This window comes from Mauremys mutica, chromosome 5, assembly GCF_020497125.1.
Source record: "Mauremys mutica isolate MM-2020 ecotype Southern chromosome 5, ASM2049712v1, whole genome shotgun sequence".
In the NCBI taxonomy this organism is placed as follows: Eukaryota; Metazoa; Chordata; order Testudines; family Geoemydidae; genus Mauremys; species Mauremys mutica.
Window position 1 is genome coordinate 106,406,042 of NC_059076.1, and position 22,588 is coordinate 106,428,629.

A 22,588-nucleotide genomic window follows, 5' to 3' on the forward strand; every position below is an offset into this window, starting at 1 on the left:
CAATGCTTGCAGACTATTGCTGGACAGTGACAAGAGATGCTCCATTTAATGAATACAAGAGACAAGCCAAGAAGTGCCGAGTAGACACTGAATAGGACTAAACTACGTACATAATAGTTTTTTGCCTTTTGTTTCATAATAAATTTTATTTAGATAACCCTTTTGCTGATTTTTAAAGTGTTACATAAACAGGACAGGTGAAATATTATCATGTAAAGCAACCATAAACACATGAAAAGACCTAGGTTTACAATTTATGATTAAAACTCCACTATCTACACAATATACATAGACATCAAATGTAAAAACTTAAATAACTTAGAAACAGTAGCCAATCAGTTGTTTTAATTGTCATATTTGAATTCAGCACATCAAAATACATAATAAATAGCACATTTTATCTCTGAAGCAGACGACTTCTCAAAAATTGTAGACCAGTGTTACCAAAAGAAAAGAAAATATAAGCACGCAGTCTAAACTCTCAACCCTATTAGACTGGGCAACATCTGGATTAAGCAGCTTCTTTCACCCCACTGGATATTGCAGTTCATAGTACACAGGTTTCACCCTTGAAACCTGAGCCAGTCTCCTCTGTTGGAGTCTTCAGTCTATGTGCTTGGAGAACATAAGTCCAGGCATATCTGGTGGGCATTGCTGAGTCACAAGGTTTAGCAATATCCCTGGTCTTTCTCCTAGGGGTCACCAAATGAAATTAATAGGCAGCAGGTTTAAAACAAATAAAAGGAAGTTCTTCATGCAGCGCACAGTCATCTTGTGGAACTCCTTACCTGAGGAGGTTGTGAAGGCTAGGACTATAACAATGTTTAAAAGGGGACTGGATAAATTCATGGTGGCTAAGTCCATAAATGGCTATTAGCTAGGATGGGTAAGAATGGTGTCCCTAGCCTCTGTTCGTCAGAGGTTGGAGATGGATGGCAGGAGAGAGATCACTTGATCATTGCCTGTTAGGTTCACTCCCTCTGGGGCGCCTGGCATTGGCCACTGTCGGTAGACAGATACTGGGCTAGATGGACCTGTGGTCTGACCCGGTACGGCCATTCTTATGTTCTTATGTTATGTTCTGTGAATGAGTCATTGTATTGTAACTTCTCTGCTGGACAATGGCTGATGATGTCTGTTCAGCACCCACCTGGGTGTTGGTTACCTCCCTTGTCGTCGTCTCTGGAAAGCTAGTTTCTGGGCGCCTCCCTAACCCACAGCATATTTAAGTGAAAACCACACAACATTCTTATAATTTTGTATGCATTAATGATACACATATTTAGATAGAACAATGGCTTTCAGCAGATCATAACATTTTCCTGGATACCTCAACATGGCATGCTTTATGTGAAATATCACAATTATATACAAATGAAGAATATGGGGGCTACAGGGTGCTCCCCCAACATATAGAGTGTCACAAACACCACAATCACAATTCAAAAGCATGTAACCATAAACAAGCACCCACTCCACAGTATGCTGCAATTGGCTCACTGCTGCTGCTATCATCTCTGCTGTGGCCCCTGTACTCTGCTGCCACTTGCTATTGCTGCCACTGGCTGCTTATTGCCACTGTCATCTCTGCCACTGCCTGCTGCTCACTGCCACCTCCGTTGCTGTTATTTCTGTCACTGCTCAGTGGTTTTATCAGTGCTGCTACTTGCCATTCACTGCCACTTCTGCAATACCATGTGCTGAGGTTTCACCACTTAGGTCAGCATTTAGTGATTTCACTAGGTAGCAGGGAACCTTGCTGCTAGTGCAGCCTCCGCATTGTCTTTCACTGTCCCCACACCAGGTCTAAAGCTTAGCCCTTAGACCTGCTTATCAGTGGCCTAAGCTCTAGAAATCACGGAACAGAAAACAAGGAGTTTCAACTCAGTCTAATCACCCTTGTCTTTAAACACTAGAGAGGGGAGAATCAAATGATGTCTAGGATTCTGTAAGCAGCATCCACACTACCAAGTAGAACCACCTGTCCTCACCACCTCTGACTTTCACAAGAATTTGGCATCCCTGTAACCTATAGGACTAACCTGCTTGCTTGCATATATTTTTCTTATAGTTTAAGTATTTGGTTTATTGTAATGGGTTTATAGATTTACATTAAAGTAAGTTTGGCTGTAATGCAAGAGACCTACAGGCCATATCCTGTATGTTAAGCTAAAGCAAAGTTACCATATCTATATTAAGACCTTTTACTCAGAAAGCAAAGTTGACCTATATCTTGTTACCTAAATAGATGAGTACCCACGCCTATGTCCATGACCTTTTAGACCAATAGACAATGGAGAATGGCATATAGGGGTTTTCAGTGTTGTACCTACAGACTTAACAAGTACACCACAAGAGACTGATGTGCGTACATACCTGTCATCAATATGCACATACATATTAGCCTATGGGGTAAGTGTACCCTAACATTTCTGTGGGTGAGGAATTAAATCTGGGCATAAGAGGAAGGATTTATGGCATTTGCCCTATAAAAGAGGTGACCCACCTCAACAGAGCACTCCATTTCTCACTTTACTCCATTTCTATTCTTACTTATTCTCTATCTATTCTATCTAGCTACGATGGCTACTACTATTAGTAGGCTATACTTGTTCTTCTTCAACTGTAAGTTTCAAGGGAACTAGGCTAAGCTTGGTTTCCCTAAGTTTTATTCTTTATTTATTAGGTTTTACGTTTAAGTTTAAAGTAATCAAGTAAACCCTAAGTTCGCTTTAATAGCTTGCAGCATTAGTTTCTTCTAAGCACTGCATCCCTCACTCAAGAATTAAGAAACCTGAACCACAAGGCTGTTCCTGTGTCTCTTACCGCCAGGTTATCAAGGAAGGGTGTGAGTATATTAACCAAAGCTTTGTTGTATATAATATTATATTATCATATGTATATTTTGAATAGCAGTAATGCAATTGTAACTTTGTAACTCTGGTTATTTTACCATTTACTTACTATTATTGATTTTAATAAAGAGTCTTTAAGGCTATATCTGTCTCAGTGTGAGCTTCCTGTCATACACCTGAGGGTCCTCTGTAAATTCTGTGCAGGGGCGGCTCCAGGCCCCAGCACGCCAAGCGTGTGCTTGGGGTGGCATGCCATGGGGGGGCGCTCTGCCGGTCGCCGGGAGAGCGGCAGGTGGCTCCGGTGGACCTCCCGCAGGCGTGCCTGCGGAGGGTCCGCTGGTCCCGCGGCTCCGGTGGAGCATCCGCAGGCATGCCTGTGGGAGGTCCACCGGAGCCGTGGGACCAGCGGACCCTCCGCAGGCACGTCTGCGGGAGGTCCACCGGAGCTGCGGGACCAGCGACCGGCAGAGCGCCCCCCGTGGCGTGCCGCCGTGCTTGGGGCGGTGAAATTGCTAGAGCTGCCCCTGATTCTGTGGAGCCTGATTCGGGGCAAGAACTTTTATCTTCTAATCAAACAGATTGGCAAGCCTAAAACCCACACTATTAATATTAATGATTAATTATTATTATTAATATTGTTACTTAAATTAAATCAAAATAAAATTAAGTTAATAAATTAAATTATCCTATTATCCAAATTAATATTATCAGTACACCCTGAATCAAGTTACATACCTACCCCCTGATTTGCAAGTGAGGTTCAGTTTAGGGTGACCCCCCTCAATTAGGGCATGCTAAGTACAGTTCTGTTGCCCTGTACTCATAACATAAGGATAACAAACATTTTATTACCCCTGCATTCAATACTAAAATGAATTGTAACCCAAAACCCAGCCAAAGTTGATTACTGACAACACAGCTCTATATGCTGAACACCTAGGCAAAATAAGTGTGTCCATGCAAATACATTCTGCTCCTGAAAGTATTTTCCCCCAGTCCATTGTTATATGTTGGGGAAAGCTCATTCAGACCCTACTTATACCAGTATATTCAGCAAAGCTGCAACATTATCAGCTATGTCTTTCTAATAACTTCACCACTGTTTTTGAAGCAGGCACTGAGTGTTGGATCCAGTAACATTTTTCCAGTACACTTTGCAGACAGTTTTCTACTCACTGACCCATTCTGGGCCCAATCTTCTAAGCACAATCTGTAGAGAATTCCCAGTGTAGACACAACAAAGAGAGATAACAGGATGTGGACTCATGACATATTGTGCAGTAGCTCTGCCTTCTAAGTCACATCTAATTCTGGTGCCTGTCCCTAAAAGATGTTGTTTTCACAAAGTTTCCAAGGAGGAAATGTCTCCTCAAAGAGAACAGGATTTAGAATTAAAATTGAAACTATTTACAGTGATTGTGTAAATTTGTGATTATTAGTTTCTTTACAATTTTTAAAATTATTTTCACCCTAAGGTGTTAAATTCAAGTGAAAGATGGAATTATCTCTGCATCATCTGATAGTATATCTGTAGGTTTTTATGGTTCTGAAAAGTCTGAGCATAATGTTTGGATTGAACTCTAGATTCATTAGTGGGAGTGAAAGTGAGTCTGTCATAAGGATTTTTTATTAATGTTATACTTACAATAAAGGACATAATCCTTCATATTAATGGGAGAATAGATTGACTTATCTAAATGGTTCATTTATAACACAACAGGAAGAGACAACATAAGGAAGTAAATCTATCCTTAACATGTTTAAAATTCATCTGCCCCAAAACAATTATTCAAAAGCTATTTAAGCTCTGGAAAAAAAAATTGTGCTGCACTCATTCCCATTTTTGCATGAAAATGATGCAAAAATTTTAAAACTTTTTTTATTGGTGTTGGTGGTGGTGTGTGCATGTGAGGAGGGATGGTTGGGGTGGAGTGGTATGTAGGAAAACATATCTGGAGCCTAACTCTGCTCTCAGCACCACTAGTGTAAATCCAGCATTGCTCCAGATTTCATAATGGTGAAATAAAAGCAAAATTTGGCCGAGAAGGTACGTATGCCAGCCAAGGAAAGGTATCATTGCTGTAGTAGTGTAGTATCTTGCTACTTGCTTAACTGTAGATTAATCACTACAAGGAAAATAAAAGCTTTGCTCACTTTTGTTTCACTGACTACATAGCTTTCCAGGCTACTGAGATGCTCAAGACTTATTCCAGATAGCCTATGGAGGTGGGAGTTTGGTGGGGAGGGGTACTAGAAGGGAAGAACCCCAGCAACAATGTGTCCAGCCAGAACAGGGTGCCTGCAAGGTGAGGATGCACTATTATATTGTCCTTCCAGCAAATATCCCCTCTCTTCTCACCCATCTATCCAGGCCTCACTTTCTATTTCTTGTTGTCCCAAGTCCTTATCTAATTGCCTATCCAGCCCTTCCTACCAGTGATTTACTCATATCTCTCTACCCTAGTCTCTGTGCCTTTCTCTTTGCCCTAAGGCAGTGGTGGGCAGCCTGCGGCCCATCAAGGTAATCCACTGGTGGTCCACAAAACAGTTTGTTTACATTAACCATCCGCAGGCAGGGCCACCCGCAGCTCCCACTGGCCAGGAATGGCAAACTGCGGCCACTGGGAGCTGTGGGGGGTCGTGCCTGCAGGTGGTCAATGTAAAGAAACTGTCTCGAGGCTCATCAGCGGATTACCTTGATGGGCCACATGTGGCCCGTGGGCCAAGGTTGCCCACCACTGCTCTAGGGCTTTCTGTCACAGATAATGTACATTTTGTAGCTTAGCTGCAGGCTGAATATGGTGGCTGATTGGGCCCACCACACCTGTGCTTAGTTAGTTAGGCATAGTCTGCTCACACCAAGCTTTCAGGCACAACAGACTTTTGAGAAACCTTTGTATTGATTCTGCTACTCTAAGTTGGCTGCCTAAACCTTTGCCTCTATGCCCAAAATTGAGATATAGACAGCTGTGAGTGCCCAGAGGTCTTGGCTCAGCCTTGTGGTCCCCTTTGAAAGTTATATACTTGAAAATTAAGTGCTGGATAAATGGCAAACTGGGACACCACAGTAACTTTGAAAATTTTTGATCTTAGCATCCGAGAGGCCTTACACAACAAAATAACAGAAAAATGGTAAAAATGCTTTTGTTTTTCCTACCTTTTTCCCCTGACTCCTGAGCCGATTTGCCAGCATGAGATGAGAAGTTTTGAAAAAGATGATGACAAGGGGATAGTATTTAGAAGAAGCTGTGTGCAATTGAATTATATGCATGAGTCCAAAGACATTTAGACAATTTAACATATTCTTGCAAGTGTAGAGAATATAATTTCTAGATATGTTGCCAAAGAAAGTATATCTTGCCAAAAAATGTTACAAGAGGTGTACATAAATTATTTCAATATGCATTTTACATAAAGGCTTTCAGCCTGTAACAGCTTGCACTGAAGCAAATATAGATTCACACTATATCAAAGACTCTTCTCGTCTGAGCTGGCAGATGTAGACTGCACTTGGTAGCACACTTGTTTTCATTCTAAGTGTATAAAATAGAAAGCTAAAATGACCAAAGCCGTTTTCAGCAGTCTGGAACATATTGATTGAAAATACTTTAATTTGGAATGTCTCTGTCAGGCTAATGAATTAATGCAATAAAAATCATATTGGAAATACCTGCATGTGGAAGAGCATGCTGTATAAAATCAATGGAGAGGAAAATATGTGGATGCCAAACTGTAAATTTTCTGAATGGAAATTAGTTTGTCTGCAACATGTAATGCTTTGAGCATGAAAATTCTTTCACCTGTGGTTATGTTTGCTCTTTTATTTATGCATTTCTTTGTTTTGATGTTATGGTTGTGTTGTATCAACCAGGCAAGGTACTAACAAACTTCAACAGGACTTTATTTTTAAAGTGGAAACATCTTTACCAAGCTGCTGCTGCACCCTCTGTAACTCTCACTCTGCCTCCTCAACTCCTCCCCTCTCCTTCCTGTTTCCTGTCCTTTCTAGGGTGACCAGACAGCAAGTGTGAAAAATCAGGACAGGGGGTGGGGGGTAATAGGAGCTGGTATAAGAAAAAGACCCAAAAATCAGGACTCTCCCTATAAAATCAGGACATCTGGTCACCCTAGTCCTTTCAGACTCCCAACAGCCAGTGCTCCCAGTTCTAATAATCACAAGCAACATCTAAACACCACAGGTTGGAAGTCTACTTGTTAAGATACTAGTAAAAATATGTCTTACTAAGAGTAAAATGTACTGACCTTTTATTTCATCTCTCTAATTTCCCAGAAAAACTAAGGCATTGTAGCTATGACCATCTCTTCTTCTATTATTTAGAGTTTACAAATTATAAATAAAGATGCCATGGGGACAACTAAAATTAAGTTGATATTTAAGGCAATTGTGCGGCCTATGCTCAAATAATATTGTTGTGGTTTCATAGGGCTCTCACTATCTGAACCCCCTGTGGCCTTCTGTGACACGCAAGCTCTGCTAACCCTCATTTGTTGAGTCCACATTTGCCAGTTTGTTCGGGAGATGGGACAAGCTGCTTTAAAGTATCCTCCAACTCCTCAAAAGGCCTATGTAGCAAACATTTTCAGAGATACCTGCAAGTAGGGAGATTGGCTAACCAAGAGGTTCTCCGATGTTCTTCTATATGAAACACTGGTGAACTACAGTGCACCTGCCAGTGGTCTGTGGAGACATGACTTATCATATGGTGTTGGCTCTTTCTCCTTGTTTCCAGCTGCCACAGTTCATTAAAAGACAGCACAAATATATACTTGGTATTTGTATTCCTTGTAAGAACTGCTGTAGTTGCCACGAGGGATTATGAGTAGACTAATAGGAGGAGAGGCTTTATTAGGGATGGGGATTAGTGGTGGGGTTGTCCATTAGAATTTCTTGATTAAGATGTCATCCTCACTTTAAAAAAAAGACTGAATATGTCTGATTTAAACAATACTAATTATATACAATAATTGCTGAGTATTATGGGGAGCTCTTTTAGGGTATGTTTACACTAGAGGTGGAACACTAAATATAGACCTGTAGCCAAGGTGGCAGGAGTGGCTAGCCATCTTGAGTACAATCCTGTCCAGAACCACAGGTACCTACTTGCAGTTGCTAGCCCCTCCTACCACTCATGCTGTCACGGCTACACTTTCATCAGAGATCTCCTCAAGCTGGAAATTACAGTGAAGCTGGACTATGTAGGCATATCCTTAGAGAATTCTAAATGCACACGCTTGTTATTTCTAGTTTTCATGGAAGATGTGTGTCCATATCCCCTAGTCTGCTTTAAAAATCTCAATAATTGTGGTTTTAATTTTCCATTCCTCATAAAAGCAGAGTCATCCCTCATAGATGTTTCTTTTCTAAAATACATGGCACACAGAGTACTAGTAGTGTACTAGAACAGATTTCCTCCAATGTTCTGGGTGCTTATAGCAAGCTGTAATGTTTGACTGCTTCTCCCATCTGACCCTTTAATTTACTTCTGCCCAGTTTTGCTCGGACTGGCAATGAAACCTCTCACATAAACAAAAGCTTGAAAATACCCAAATACACAATAAAATGTTTCTTTCTCTCCAGGCATCTCTGCTTCAGTGAATGTTTCCCAATGCTCTCCTACTGTTTGGAGGCAATGTCAAAAGAATTCATCCTCATTCTCCCTGGCCTGGGAGAGGTCAGCAGCCTGTCCTCTTCCAGCCAGTTTCTCTCCATGGGAAGAGACAGATTATATACTGCCCTTCTTCCCAGAATTCATGCTGGTTGGATGAGAAAGAGGGAAGCCTTGTCTTGCATGAAAAAGCTCTTGTTCCAGGCTCTAAAGAGACTGTATTTTTTTTCCACACACTTGTTATCCTGGAACCACTTCCTCTATGTGTCTGCCTCTGTTATTACTTAAATCCATCAGTTACAGAACAGCTGGTAGGGGTTGCATGGCACCCAACAGTTCCTTTTCTGGCCTTAAAGGGACAGTATATCCTGTTATACTACCCTGGATAATTTTTTAAATTCATTAAACAGACCTGTCAGTTTCCACAGATCAACTCAAACACATAATGACAACATAAATATGACTGAAATTAATCAACCACACAGACAATCCACAGAATCTCATACCCAAACCCTACCCAACACCCATTTCCTCACAAGCCAGGAGAAAAGATAGCTCACCTTAAAGGCTAACAAATGTGAGCTGTTAAGACACGGGGAAGAAATTAATTCCAAAGACCTTAATGGAGAAGTCCTGCTAGTCACATCCCCATAGTGATGGGGCTACAGCTCAGGCAATTCTGTTGACTGCCGCTGTGGCAGTATGTCATGGGGAGAGAGATGTGCTACAAAAGTTTCACTGACACTCATTTGGGATGGGCTTTCTAATTCTTCTGCCACTCACCATATAGGAGTAAAACTGCTATCCCAAAGTGCATGCCACTAAAACTTTTAATCCACACTTTGCTGTCATATATTCCCTATACAACACAGCAGGCAAACAAGCACATATGTGGGGCCAGATGATCATGACCCTGGATGTGTGCTCACAAATGTGAGTAAAGGGGTGCATAAGGAGCTTTCACAATCCTTGCTGCCTGTATCAAAGATGGTAGCAAGGGGGGAAGGACACCACTGCTCATCCTGCACAGGTATGTGCAGGTGACTAGGGGTTGGATTTGCCCAGGCTCCACCTCCACAATGCTTAGGACAGCACAGCTGAGCCATCATAAAGGGGGAGCTAAACTATGCCAGGAAAAGGGCTAGCATAGCTTACTTTTCCCTAGAGCACAGGGGAAGAAGGGACTGATCTATGACCTTCAGTCACAATTTAGTATTTGTTCTGCTCTTAATGCTGCTCTTTAATTTAGGGCATGTTGCAAAGTGCCAATCCAACCCATTGCGTATAGTATACTTCTTGACTTGAAACCAAATATAAAGAGATAAAAGCTATGGTGAAAAAAGGAGAGAGAAATTAAAACATTAAACCATAAAAAATGGCCTATGAATAAAGGCATCTGCAAGAGGAAGCTATAAATAAAGGAGAAGCAGCAGATTAAGTAAGTGGCTTGCTTGCTCTTGTTTGTTTTGGGCCAGCAGCCAGTAAAGGGATGTAATGCCAGCTTGTGGTACTAGGCTGAGCAAGATAAGACAATGGGGCAGGCACAGTGGAGGAAGGACAGTGGGCTGGAATCACAGTACAGGGCTTCTTACCTCCATTGTACTAGCAAGCAGCACCAGGTCATTAAGAAACAGGGCTTCCATACAGGTGAGTTGGAGTAAACTGTCACTTCCATCATCTGCACCCATTTTAAACAGACTGTATCTCCCCTTTAAAAGTTAATGCAAGATGCCTCTTGGCTCCTGTTTGAATTGTTGGCGGAGAACGTGGTGTCATGTTTCCCCTCCCGGCATCTCAGTCTGGTCACGGTTAAAAAGAACAGAAGGGCCTGTTGGAAAGGATTTGCAGAGAAGCATATTGAAATATATACATTTGCCAAGATTTAAAGAGAGAAGTAATCAGAGGGAGAAAGTGAGCCAAAGGGAGTGTTCACTCAAGGTTGATTATAATAATAACTATACTTTGTACTTATGCACTGATTACATAGCAGCAATGTGTTTTAGGAGATGACAATGCTGGTATTTCTATGGCAATGAAAGCTGTGTAGGTTGCACTCTCCTGATGATGGGAACTGCCAAGCGCTAGGACAGGCCCTACTGCCTACATTTATTAAGGAATCCTACATACATTTTGAGGCCAGGCTTGGGTAGGGAAATCTATTTCTGTCATCTTGCTTCTTGATTTGGGACTATGTGCAGGGAATGTAATTTTTGTGGTTCAAACTCTTTCTGTCCTCATTCCTGGCCAGTCAATCCTGATATTCTGACATTAGCCAGAGATAGTTGATTAATGGGCACTGTGGGCATTCCACTTATGAAGCCCAGGCTCTTTTCTAGCCATTTATCCTTATCTTCCAATCAGTGATACAGGAGGAGGCAAATTTGGCCTCTATGGTTCTTCCTAACTGAGAAGAACCATAGTCTTCCTACTCCTCCAGTTTATGATCTATTTATGATCATAATCAGTTTATGATTAAAGTCCTCTCCTAATTCACAGACCTTTTGCTTGTCCTCGTGGTAGTTGGGGACAATCTGCCTTAGCCAGAATTCAAAGTGGATCAGGATGGGATGATAAGGCAGACAGGTAGGTTGTCTTTCCATTGTCATTATACTCTTCTTGGATTGCTCTGTTCTGTGTGTGGGCAGCAAAGTGAAAGTGGCTCTTCAGAGATCAGAAATCTTGTCATTTTACTGTGTGGCCCACACACAGAATGGAGTACAATGGAGTAGAACAGCAGGTGGAACAATGACACAGATAAACAACAAAGGAGAGGGAAGGAGGGGAAGCAACATGAGAAGTGGGGGAGGGAAAACACAATGGGGAAAAATATGTGGTTTGACATGTTGTCAATAGCCATTTTGACATGCTTGTGAAAAAAACAATATTTGAGATGGTGGGAAAATGTATGCAACCAATTACAAAAGAATTAGTGCAAAATTCTGGAGTTCAGACGGGGCGGAGGGTGGTGAGAGAGGGTAACTTTGTGAGACAGAGATTAACTCCACACTCTGAAACATACTCCCTGGCACAAACTGAGAATGTGTTTGGGGAAAAAGCCCTTTACCCTCTACCACACTGATAAATGGGAAAAGAAGGAATTCAACAATGAGTTTTTGAAGTATACCCAAATCCACCCCAGATATATTATTTTTGGATTGCAGTATTTAGGCCCAGATTCAGTTGATTGGATATGGTCACACATGGCCTAATCCAAAGACCACTGAAATCCCTGGAAAGTCTCCCATTGACTACAATAGACTTTGGATCACATCCATAGGGCAGTTACAAAAGCCATAGTAATGGAGAATGTTGCATGTTGTTTTCATTATTACTATTTATTTCAATGACAATAATATCTAGATATTAGGGTCTCACTGTGCTAGGGGTTGTACAGACACATTAAGAAACCAGATCTTTCTAGGGTCACATACCAGGTAATGGTAAAGCCAGGAATAGAATCCATGTCTCCTGAGTCCCAAATTCAAAGTCCTGTTCACTGGAGCATACTATATTAATGAACAAATGGATGAACTGAGAATAAGGACCTGTGTGGCCTAAGAGATAGCTTTCCACAGCAGGTGAACCTTTCTCTGGAATAGGTTGATCTTCTACAATGAGTTTATGAACCCTGTGCCTAGGATAGGTTGCCTGGATTAAACCTACAAACTATAAAGGAATAAAGTGCAAAGCTAAATGCCATTACTACTTCAACAGTCATGCTCCAGTGTAATACATTGAGAATTTAAAACAAAGCAGAGGGAAAAACAAAACATTTCAAGCAAAGGAAAGGATGTCATACAGATTATGAGGCTTAGGTCTGCTGGAAAAAAGAGTCTTGTGGCACCTTATAGACTAACAGACGTTTTGGAGCATGAGCTTTCATGGTGAAAGCTCATGCTCCAAAACGTCTGTTAGTCTATAAGGTGCCACAAGACTCTTTGCTGCTTTTACAGATCCAGACTAACACGGCTACCCCTCTGATATTGGAAAAAAGAGGTTTTGATACTGAATCACCATGCTTAATGGGTAGTGTCTCAGTATAGTTCAAATATCTTGATGTTCTGATGCCAGGCATGCAGACATTTCCATGCAAACATTATTCAGGAGAAACCCTAGAAAAAATTAATATCTTGTAGCCACAAACTAACATTTGTTTATTTTTGTGCCTCTCCAGTCCTACTCACCAGAGATGCACCTATCAGGTGCTATGCAGCTTCCCTCCCCTCTACTGGCTTTGGCCGCAGATCCACTTCCTCTTTCTGCTACTCTCCACCATCCAATCCACTCTGCCCAGCTGGCAAAACCTCCACTTGTCTCTGTTCCTAGTACTGGGTGCTCATCTTTGCCAGAAGATGTACAAACAACATGCAGCAGTTGTAGCACAATAACCAACATAGCAACAATTGAACTTGCAGCATAATTTAGAGAGAAGCTCACAATACAAGCAATGTAGGTACCTCATGGCAGCCACAGCATCCAAAGAGGAGCTCACAGAATTGATGCCAAGAATGTGGCTCTCTGACTCGACTGGGTGGATGGAACTTGGGAGACTGATATTGGAAAAAAAAAGTGCCTCCTGCAGAGAAAAGTTGGGATGTGGTATGTTAGACTAGAAGTACAGGAGGAGGCATCAGTTCCTGCTGTAGGAGATGAAACTACTGTAATTTCACAGAGGTGGTAGAAAATCTACTTAATTTAGCTACCACGTAATTTTCATAGGGGTTTTTTCAGCTCCATGAATATAGTGCAAATTAGCTGACAACTAGAATGTCAAGTTCTATAGTGTTTATAAACTTAAAGTTATGCTTCTCAATAAGTGTAAAGTCTTAATCAAGAGTGGCAGCTCTAATTGTAATTCCCTCCTCAAAATGGAGTGTAATACTGTGAATGATCCAAGCAATCTGCTTACTTGTTTGACTGAAGTTTTTGGACAAACAAAATAGCTTGAGTTTCAAGTAGCTCATGATGCCATGTCAGTTACTTTCAATAGGAGGTCATTTCTGGTATAAATATCTCAGTACACTTTCCTAAAATTGTCATTTGATACCATGCAAAGCCAGACTCAGGTGACAGTGAAAGAGCTCATGCTGAAGCCCCAGGTTTAAATAATGTGAATGGAGAGGAATCTGCGTGGAGGTGAACATTTAGAGATATTTCTATTTTTAATTTTGGGGTTCTAGTTTAATTAAAATAAAATAAAACCCCCTAGCAATAAAATTTTCAACTGCACTATTTTTTGCAATCTACAAGCAGTAAACTCTGGACACAAAACAGAAAAATACATACCAAAATGGGCATTTTAGTTTTCCTTGAGCTCAATTCTGACTGTGATGATGCCACTAAAGGCTCTGTGTCAATTATTCTATTAGCAAAATTTCTGGTAGAAATCCAAAATTTGATGACAAACATTATTCACATTATCAGTCAGGGCTGCCCAGAGGATTGAGGGGGCCTGGGGCAAAGCAATTTCGGGGGCCTCTTCCATAAAATAAAGTTGCAATACTATAGAATACTATATTCTTGTGGGGGCCCTTGTGGGGCCTGGGGCAAATTGCCCCACTTGCCCCCCCCCTCCCCGGCGGCCCTGTTATCAGTCATCTTCCCTGTATCCAAAAGGACATAATAAATGAACCCTAAGTGATGAAGGTGGGCTATTAAAAAGTACAGTAGTGGCTTATAAAATCAAGTCAAAGCTCTGTGAAGGCTTCTGAGAATGCTGTCCAGCTTTACCTACTAACTGAGGAGATCTGTAGATAACACTGTATTAGTCACTGTGACCAATTAATTAGGCTTAGAGACGGGAAGAGAGAGAGAGGTTATCCCTTTGCCAAAATTGTAGAAATTTAATATGTTGCTCTAGAAGAAGTGTGTGAGTGATCCCTAGATCTTAACAAAAGCAACAGAACCTTTCCAGGTAATCATATGACAATGTGTGGGGAAATGTCAAGTCTTTGAATGTGTTGTTGATTGATTCACCCTCCAAATAAGCTTCCTTTTTAGAAGCCCCACAGTTGTAATGTGATGTATTGACTTACTAAAATCATTACAATCTATAGGATTTTTCCATAAGGCAACTTTTGTAGAGTTCTCCTTGTCAGTACTCTGTGTGCCTCTTATCAGAAAGTGCAACTAAATCTATATGCCCATCAACTCTTGCACTTAAAAGCAAATGTTCAGCTGGAGACTAATTGAAGTGTGCAAGTGAAACAGAGCTTTGCATTTGGGCCTGATTATAGTCACACCTGTGTACAGGGGTTTATCTCCATTTTTTGGGGAAGACTAATAGGTGTGTTGATCCATGTATCATTATGAATATGAAATGAATCCAAATATAACTCCAAATACAAAACTTGATACAAAATGGATGGGCATCCTTGCAGCCCTGAAGAAGCAATTTTTCTGCCCAACTAAGAAAATATAATTGTACCCACAGCCCATTGAGAAAAATATCTTGAAGGTTACTAGGGAAGTCTCAGAGTCCTACCTACTATTCAGGTATATTCCTTCTTCCCAGTCCCAATCCCTAATGGCTTCAAAACCAGAGCCAACTTTTTAAAGTCTTCTGGATGACTTTGTGTCTCCTCTACTATCATTCTTTCATCATCTGGGTCTGTGACATCCATAGATATGACCAATACGCTGCCTGCCCAACAGACATGTAATTATAACTCCCATGAGTGAGCAGAGAAGGCTTCAGCAACAATCCTTTGAGCACAACAATCCATCTAACACAACAACCTAGCACATAAAATAATAATTTAAATGGAATACTTTGCACTTTTGTAATTAATAAATTAAGACTTACAGGACTTCTGCAAGAGGTGGAAATAATCACAGTTTTATAAAAGATAAAACTGAGACACTTAGGACCTAATTTTGTAATGTGCTGGCTTCATTAGGAAGTTCTTCAAAAATCAGTCCCATAGAGACTCAGGTTCATATCTGAACACAGCTACATGTATGTACTATATTGTACAACACGACCACTTTAGACTCACAAGTCTCTGATGTGGGCACAGAAGACAGGGCTACATGTTCACATATAGGATTTGAGGCCCAGATCCTCAAAGGTATGTAGTCACCTAAATTCTGTTTATTTCAATGGGAGTTAGGTACCTTCATATCTGTGAGGTTCTTGGCCTGAGTGCCTAAACTGGGTACAAGTGAAAACATACGCACTTAGGCATGCAAAGGAGTGAAATTGGTTTTAAGTGAGTTGTCCAAAGTCTCAGAGCAAGTTTGTGACTGGGCCAGGAACAGAACTCAGATTTCCTAGACCTTTTCTTTAAGCAGAAGACATTGCTTCCACTACTGTAATAGCACTGGACAATGCACCTTGTTAGAGCACTAACTATGAATCTTTCCTTTCATGCTTAGTCCTTAATTTCCACAAACTAACTTTCCCCCTGTAGTTGCACCAATTTTGTATGTTTGTCTTGTTGTATCATACAGAAATAAACTAATGCTGAGAAGAAAACAAGATATTGCAAGTTATGAATCATAGACCATGTGAAAGGGCTAAAAAAATGAATTAATTGGGTGAATACACTTGGAATTTCATAAAGACAAGATGTAAATAAGTATAATTATGAAAGCATGGAAAAAGTAAAAAGTAGGATTTTCTCTATGAGTTACTAGCACCTATGGGAAATCATTTATTCTAATAAAAATAATTAGATAATTCCATTCATCTTTACTTTAAGTTTGGACAAACTTTTTGTGACTTTTCAGCCATTTGCTATTTACATGGCTCAGGCAACCAGATTTTTCTGTGGTAAGGAGTTTCTTGTTGTAGCAAAGCCCATCTTTTCCTTTCCAGGTTGAAAACTAAATTGATTCAGTCTTCTATTAGATAAAATTTGGCATAAGCTACGTTCTTAACTGAGGAGAGACTTTAAAAAATCCTTGATCAATATCAGTTCAATAATTTTTGCTAAGCTATTAAAATACAATAAAAATAGTAGTAAGTATCTGAGTAGAAAAAAGTTGGTGCCCTGATGGACAGTGAAATAGCTTTTGTGACAATAGTGTAGTACAATATTTGAAAAAAGCATAGTATCCAACCTGGAGTATCCCAAGGGTTGGATTAGTAGAAAGCTAATGGAAGGCAATGACAAATATGGTAGAAGACACAAGAGATAATGAAGTTTTCAAAAGTCATACATGTGCCTTCTTCCTTCATCCTCTTTTCTGCCCTCTCAAAAAATAACACGCAAACTCTGAGGAACAGATCCTACTGCCTTTATCTAGACAAGACACCCGTTTAAATCACTGGATGTTTTGTCTGCAGAGGGATTATAGGATTGGACCCTTATATGTGATTAACACCTTCAGCTTTCTATCCTGCAACACAAGAGCATTGTCCTTGGTACTGCAATGCTACTGGCATACTCCTAAATAACAGCACTGAATGTTCAGTTCTAAACTCTGCCCTATATCTCTTGCACATTACCATTAAAAAGGAGAATTATTGGTAGCATTGGAATAGTATGGATAACACACCTAACAAGACAAGAATGATATGCATCCTCTAAGGAAACCTGCACAATACCTTCACAATGTGAGCCAGGGATCTTAAATTCATATCTTTGCTAGACACTAAAAATCATTGACTGAAGAGATGTAACCCAAACCTGCTTGGTGTAGTGCTCTGTCCCTCTCAAATGGCAACTAGAGCAGTGGCTCTCAAACTGTGGGCCATGTGATATGCCCATGGCCATACGGGTAGTATATATATTGTGTGGATGCAGCCCATATAATACATAGAGAGGTGACTATGTGGCCCACAATGGTAATAGGTTGAGAACCACTGTTCTAGAGCTTGAAGAATCTGCTACAGACTTGGCTAGCAGGCACATGGCTTTTAGCTCATGCAGTAGAAGCTCATACATTACACTTCAGAGGTTCCAAGTTCAATCCTGCCTGCTAATGACTGGAGTCTGTCGGCATTACCAGAAAGACTAGATGTATGGCTTATTTCAACTATCTATAGCCCACCAACAACCCCATCCTTGCTTTCCTCCCTATGACTGGAGGAGTGTTGATGGGTCACTACACCTTGAATGGTCCAGTGAAATATGTTAACTATTTATGTTAAACTATTTATTCCATTTTGTATTTAGCTGTGACACTCTTGAGTAAGTTGACATGAAGAAGAGCTCTGTGTCATCTTGAAAGCTTGTTTCTTTAACCAACAGAAGCTGGTCCAATAAAAGATTACCTCACCCACCTTGCCTCAGGACAAGACTGATGCAAATTGGAGGTACAAAACCACTCCACTAAATAGGAGTTCAGTTTCCCGCAATTGGATTTTAAATGGGTAAATTTCAAAATAAATAAATGCTAAAATAAAATGTTGGAAGGGGGGACTAAGCTTTGCAGGTTTTTCCTGCTCCCCTCAGACCAGAAGGTTCTTTAGGGAGAAATGAGACTGAAGAAAAAAATATTTCCTGGTTTAGGGATATCTGTAGTGACTCATTGATGAGTATTGCTATAGCTACACAATAGCGTTGCAGCAGATGATACAGACGTTACGCTAATATTAGTCCTTTCAATCCATGATACAAATTGCTTGTATATCAGGTTTTAAGGCAGACAAAACAATAAATATTCACCAAATACAGTTAAACTATTTCCTTAGCACTTTAATGGACCAAAATAACAATTTAAAATAATCAGTGCAAGCTTGCTGGTTCTTGTGACCTTTGTTGGATACTGTAGGGGAAGCCTCAAAATAATTTATACACATAAAGCACCTTCAACCAAACTTCTCATTAAAACCTACCTCTCCAAGAAATCATTTTTTCCCTTCTTTGCATTATTAATACTTCCACTGCCCTCCCTTTCCTGAGCAGTTGCACTGATTCTTGTTTTTAGTTTGTCTGTTTATGAGCTCTGTAGGGCAAGATAAGTATCTTTTTCTATGGACCAGATTGTGGTTTTAAATCATTACTGTATTCTGAGGGTTTTGATAGGGAAAATGATGTGGGTGAGAACAGAAAGACCACACAGCAGTACAAATCCCAGAAAGAATTACAACTAACCCAGCCAAAATTCTCCCTGGGATGTGGGGGGTTCACATTATGCAACATGGTCTCCCTAGCATATCCCAACCAGTTCCACTGGCCAATCTTAGGTGGCAACAGGGCCACGGCCTATCCTTTTCCTGCCTCCTGGTATAGAGATTTGGCTCACCACAGAGATTGCATCTGTCCCCTGTGTAAGGAAAGAGGGGTGGGGGAGAAATGAGGAAGGCTGCTTATGCTCTTTGTTTCCCCCATGCACTTTTGTATAGGGTCAGCCACAGTCTGTTTTATTGCCTATTACATGCTATCTAAACCTACAAAAAGGCCTGATCCAAAGCTCAATGAAATCAACTAAAATCTTTCCACTGACCCAGAAGGCTTTGTATCACTGCCTAGAGAATTAATAAAATAATGATAGTGAATAAAATATAAATGAAATTGAGAAACCCACCATTTTGATTTTGTTAAAAATCCCTATGTGATGATTTGGGGAATTTGTCTGTACAGTTTATGAATTCTGCTTGATGCTATGAGGTGGCTATAAACTTGTTGTATCAGGGAAAGACTCAGAGCCACACGGGGAGTTTTGGGCAGGAGAGGGAACAAAATGGATGGGGTTTTGCAGCAAGGAAGGTCCTGTTAAACTGTAGGACCACCCAATGTCAGAAAAAGCTAGTTGACCTAAGGAGAGGTTCTGTGTTTCTGAAGGAAGGTTGTGAGCTGCAGGGGAAGGATTCCAGACACCAGAGGATGCTACCCAAGCACAGAAAACTTTCTAGAATGATGAGGAACCCAACACAAGGATATGTGTATAGTGCATTTATCATTTTATCTAGATTCGTGTATCTCTTTGCTATTAAGTAAAGAGCAATGGTGTTTTAGAATACTGTGTAACATCTGTGTGTGTCTATTGGCTTTCATTGTTGCATGCCTCTGAAGAAATGAATAGTGAATCCAGAGAGCTCACACACCTGGAGTTCTGGGACAGTGTATATTTAAGTGACATAGGAGTCTGAGGGGTCAGCCCTTGTCTAAGGGGCTACGCAGTGGGATTTTGGGGTCTTTGCGATCACAAGGGAGTGCTACGCAGATCTGCACCCTGTAGTGTGCTTAGAGACCCCAAACCAGGGACAATGCCTGGAGTACCTGAACTCAGTTCAGACTCAAGGCTTAAAGTGTACAAGGAGTCAGTATTTGGATCTCCTCACAGCAGCATGATGAGTGACCAACAGGGGAAGCTCAACTAGATCTGTGACACCTATAAAGAAGACACCTGGGCCGGCTCTGGCTTTTTTGCCACACACACACAAAACCTGCGGGGTGGCTGGAGCGGCAAAGCGCACGCACACACACACAAAAAACCTGCGGGGCGGCCGGAGCAGCAAAGCACACACATACACACATAAAAACACCTGCGGGGCAGCCGGAGCAGCAAAGCACACACACACAAACCTGTGGGGCGGCTGGAGTGGCAAAGCAGGGAAAAAAAACCTGCAGGGCAGCTGGAGCCAGGGTGCAGGGTGACTCCCTGTGCTGCAGATGTGCAGTGGAGTGTGCACCCGGTCTAGTAGGGGGAGGGAGCAGGAGGAGAGAGAGAAGGGGGGCAGCTAGGGCTTCAGTGGGGTGCTCGCCATGCATCCCCTCCCGCCGCGCCACCTGAAGGGAGAGCACAGCGCTGCTCCGGTCGGCTGGGAGGGAAGGACGCGGGCTGCCCTGCCGAGTTTGCTGCAGGGCACTCCCCTCCTCTGCACCACCACCCTCTACAGGGCTGCCAGAGCGGGGAACCAAAAAGAAAAAGAAAAAAAAAGGGCTGCCAGAATGCCGCCCCTTGGAATCTGCCGCCCCAAACACGAGCTTGCTCAGCTGGTGCCTGGAGCTGGCCCTGAGACAAACACAAGAGTAGAAATATGGAGCATTTAATTTTGTGGAAGATGAGAAACGAATCCTGATATTAGACACTGATCAGTGTATTGTCAGGCAAAAGATGCATATAATTAGAGCCCTGTGCAGATACAAATTTATATCTGTGAATGAGGATAGCCACGGATATAAATTGGTATCCGCGGAACCACAGGTTCCTCTCCCAGGAACCGCAGCAGCAAAAGGAGCAGAACATGGGGCCGCCAGTCCCAGTAGCCAGCGCCTCATGCCAGCAGCTCCTCCAGCATGGCTGTACCACCCCCAGCCCAACCCCCAGTCCTGCCCCCATCCCTTCCATGCGCCTCCTGTCTGGGGGCATAGGCGCTGCTTAAACACAAGAGCATGACCAGAGACAGTTGCCCGTGAGCCTGCTGCCTGCTTGGTTTTGCTCCTTTCACTGCTGCTGCTACCAGAAGAGCCCTGTGGTTTCATGGATACCGATCTGTATCCATTGATATCCATATCCATGGGTATAAATTTGTATCTGCGCAGGGCTCTACATACAATACCCTTTCAAGTCATCCAAATACTGGATGTCTTCAGTTCCTTTAGTGTTTTTCCCTAAGTGCCATGCGTTTGCAATTCATTACTTTTAAAAATATTCTGTCATAAAATAAAATGGATAAGTATAAGGCTGGTTGGAGTTTATCAATTAAAACAACATACATAATATTAACAGAACTGTCTGAATTTTGCAAAGCTTTGTGTACAAACATTCATTTGAATGATGAATGGCTGTTTGATTTGTCAGTTTTCATGCATCTCTTGTTATTTGTTCTTCATGAAAATTCATACAATTATTTTTGGTTCACACAAATGTTTGGGGAATAGTTGTTTTCTTTACAAGTATTCATATTCACATGTGAACAAGATTGTTCTCACATGCAACTTTGTTGTTTGCAACTTGCTATTCAGCTGTTTAAAATTCTTCAGCCAGCCAATCGGAGAGCAGAAACAAGATCATATGCTGTACTAATCTCATACTAAGACTAATGAATAGCAAATAGCAGGGTGAGCAGCTTGTAAACAACCCACAGTTGGAAATTTATTTGCATAAACATTTGTGTTTGATGATTAATTATGTTCAGCACATAGATTTGGTAAATATAAAGTCTTGTTCATGAATGGAAAAGAGCCAAGTTCACAGTGAATATTACTCACAGTGTAGAATTTGAATAGTTGTAAATAATATCTTAAATAACTCACACAGTATTTCGCAGGGTACTTTAGAAATTGATTTTGGTTGCCACAATACATATCACTATTTTTCACCCACACAAAAAGAAAAAAAAAGTGTAAGCATAAACATTCTTCATTGCCAGCCCTTTTTCCTGTATAGCCCCTTAACACTTCTGGAACCTGAGACCAAAGATAGGGTAACATGGGAATGATGACAGTCTTATGAAGCTAAAGCCTGATTCAAAACCCAATGACTTTAATGGAAAGACTGCCATTGATTTCACTGAGCATTGGATCACCCCCCAAAATATGTGTTTGCTGGGGGAGAAACAGAATCATAGCTAAAAGCAGTGCTGAGGGGAAAGTACTTTAAGTGACTGGAGGATGTAAAAATCTAGTCTGCCTGAATATGTCTCTCTGAATAAGTAGAAGACAAGACTTATCCCTTAAACATGTTCTGGCAGGATGAATAGCATGTAAAGATATAGTATTAGGTGAATTAACATTATTTTTAAGAGTCTTTTTGCTGAAATTACGAACAAAAAGTTAATGCTAAATTGCTCTGGAATCCCTATGCAATTGCATGCACATCACATAAAAATCAAATAATTCATCATGAATAATGTTAGCACTGTACAAGGAGCTGCAAAATCATTTAAAATAATAATCTGCGTCTGCAAAAGGCTGCATTAGTCTTTTGTTAAACTGAATAATAAATTTATACTAAACATTTGGCAAATGGCTGTTGCAAAGTAAGACTATTGCTCCTTTTCACAATTCCTGCATTAATGTAACCTGACTCCATTTGCATATAACACAAGTGTCAGTACGGTAAAAATCTTCTATCATCACTTTTCTTAGTATGCCACCTTTACGTAGTGGAAATAGAAAGGCATTTTCCTAACTAACATCATCTGTGCAGTTATTGAGAAATCATTACACCAGAATAATATAGTTTGAAAATTGAGGAAGGGCATTTTGA

The 22,588-nt window shown here is 41.1% G+C and overlaps 1 long non-coding RNA gene across 1 annotated transcript; it reads right to left on the reverse strand.

The window, feature by feature from the left end:
- Nucleotides 1–10,126: 10,126 nt before the first annotated feature.
- Nucleotides 10,127–13,060, reverse strand: LOC123371120. Its single transcript, XR_006579711.1, has 3 exons — nt 12,940–13,060; nt 12,667–12,822; nt 10,127–10,310 (listed from the first exon to the last, which is right to left on the reverse strand). It is a non-coding gene; the product is annotated as an uncharacterized LOC123371120 (long non-coding RNA).
- Between the last annotated feature and the right edge of the window lie 9,528 nt (nt 13,061–22,588).